Source organism: Berghia stephanieae, chromosome 4, assembly GCF_034508935.2.
Source record: "Berghia stephanieae isolate SIO BIC M18660-M18661 chromosome 4, UCSD_Bste_1.3, whole genome shotgun sequence".
Taxonomy (NCBI): domain Eukaryota; kingdom Metazoa; phylum Mollusca; class Gastropoda; order Nudibranchia; family Aeolidiidae; genus Berghia; species Berghia stephanieae.
This window is the reverse complement of record NC_088363.1, coordinates 70,800,762-70,803,261: the sequence shown is the minus strand read 5'-3', so window position 1 is coordinate 70,803,261 and position 2,500 is coordinate 70,800,762. Positions and strand designations below refer to the sequence as shown.

Genomic DNA, 2,500 nt, shown 5'->3' with positions numbered 1-2,500 from the left:
ACTTTTTGATATTTTAAACAGGTGTTAAAGATGGCCGTAAAAATTGGTGCCAGTTTGTTTATATTTTGTTTTATATATTTATAGGTGACACCGTCTGCCCCGGGTGACTTTTCATTAGGTAAGTTTTTAACACAGCTTGTGAGTTCGTCGATTGTAAACTCACTTGTTGATGGTGTCCATACGGGAGGGGGGATAGTGACATCATCGGACCAGGGTGTGTCACTAATGTTAATATTGTTTCGTTGACATTTTTCTTTATAGGCAGACTCTACTGTGTTGATATCTATCTCACAACTTGAGTGTGTTTGTTCACATCCGTTTCTAATAATATCAATAGCTTTTCGTTGGTGGTTTACGAATATTGCTGTGAGTTCTTGTCATGTCACCTCTTTTTCCTCCTGTGCTCTTGGTGTGTTGTTTTGGATAAGGGAGGGCATAATGGAGGACTTTATATCTATTATTTTTATTTCGATGTATTTTAATAGAGCTTCATAATTGTTGATCGGGTCTTTTATAATTTTTTTCATCGGTCCATCTGGGAGTTTTGTTAAGATTCGTTTGCAGTAGCGGAGAAATTCAATGCTAAACGGCTGTCCATTATCGGGTCTTTGGATTTGGAATGTGTTGCTTTTGATGAAAACACTGTGTAGTGTTGAAAATAATTTTATCCATTTCGATGGGTTGGAGTGACAAAAAGTTGGTTTAATTTTAATGGGTTGTGTAGATATATTATGTCTGAACATACCTTCTTGTTGTATAAACTTATTCCAAGAAGAATTACTGGTCGGTTCATGCTGATACTGGAGCCAATTAGAAATGTCAAACAAATCACAATCACTATTTCCGCCATTCACAACACGTTTTACAACATTGTAACCATTCTGTCCGACGTCGAGTTACATACATCCATCCATCCATACATACATACATACATACATATATACATACATACATACATACATGAATGCGTGCTTAGAGACAGACAGACAAACAGGCATACATTTTACGTCCCTCAAACATAAAACGCACAACCTTATAAGCTTACAACAAGACATACACGCACACGCGTACACAAACACACACGTGCGTTCACAAGTAAACACACGCACACAAACGCACAAAAATACACACATACACACACGCACGCACACACACACACACACACATACACACACACACAAAACTCAATAACCAAAGTGTTTTATCCTTTGATGATTGCGTGACACAGATATTTTGGTACACTTGGTCCCTATTATTCATTGCGTGTCTACTGATCTGTCTGTCGGATCTAGCGAGTGAAATAAAACAAGTAATGATTCCATCACGCTTGGACTTATCAATGCTTTACTGCCGTGCTCATACAAAACGCCATTTTACATTTTGGCCAGAAAACTGTTGCTCCTATATCGTTATCGATTAAAACAATCCCCAATGTGTCAAAAAGGTCTTCAACCCGAGACCTCTTCAGTGAAATCTGGGGTTTGTGAGCTTTAGATAAGTTGGGGATCACTTGAACCGATCTTTTTAAAGCAAAAGATTTTTTTGTCTAAAATGCAAAAAGACGTTTTGTAAGTGAGTGGCATTTTAGTGTTCAGCATTAAATTGGGATTAGAATTTAGAATTGGATGTTTTACCCAATTTTATAGGATGTATTAATTAGGTAAGATTATTTTACTGACAAACACGCAAATATACATATCAACTTTATGGGCGCATTGTTGAAATGGAAATACTCTCGAACCAACGCAAATTATTTACCGTTACAAAGAACAAAAGTTAAAGCAGGGCCTTTCCGTTATCAGTCCTGCAAACGAATGCCCGTAGATACATACTACATTTTCAATACTTTTATAAATATAGCCCGTCTTTTCCCAAACAGACCAATACGTCATTGTTGGTAAGATCGGGGAAGAGCGCCTTTGAAAGGTTCTCTTAAACCAGAGACTCGAACTCGCGTCCTTTGAATATTTCTTCAATAAGTCTCTTCCTATTGAGCCAGTAGATCCACAATGCAATAGGAAATGACGGTAACAACAACGATGATGATGATGATGATGATGATGATGATGATGATGATGATGATGATGATGATGATGATGATGATGATGATGATGGTGATGATGATGATGATGAATGAATAAATAAATGAATAAATGAATGAATAAATGTAATTGTACTTTTCTTTTGCCACAAGCAAATGAGGCTCTGAGACATAACAAATAATAGAGGTCTCATATGAGCCACGTAACGGGATGGAAAATAAGTTTTATAAAATAAAATGTGACTAAAAGATAGAAACAAAATCTAAGATTATTTTAGAATTGTAATTCGATTGTCAGATGAGAGGCTGTTTAAACACGTAGCCAAGCACCAAAAGAAAATATATTTAAATTGTGCCTCCAAGAATATACGAGGAGGAGATAAATCATGACTCAATTCTGCAGTTCCAATTCGGCTCAGACTTCAGACGAAGTTAAGTAGAGGAAGACCTTCACAGAAA

The 2,500-nt window shown here is 36.5% G+C and overlaps 1 protein-coding gene across 2 annotated transcripts in view; it reads left to right on the top strand.

The window, feature by feature from the left end:
* LOC144971146 (beta-1,4-mannosyltransferase egh-like) overlaps positions 1-2,500 on the top strand; it is an 86,979-nt gene that overhangs the window by 45,068 nt on the left and 39,411 nt on the right. Inside the window, exon 1 of one of the 2 annotated variants that reach the window (XM_078911603.1) lies at positions 1-118. This exon is cut by the window's left edge and continues 266 nt beyond it. The exons of the other annotated variant lie outside the window; for it this stretch is intronic. The gene's annotated coding sequence lies outside the window, so the exon portion shown is untranslated. The remainder of the gene's footprint in view (positions 119-2,500) is intronic. 2 annotated transcript variants of the gene reach the window in all.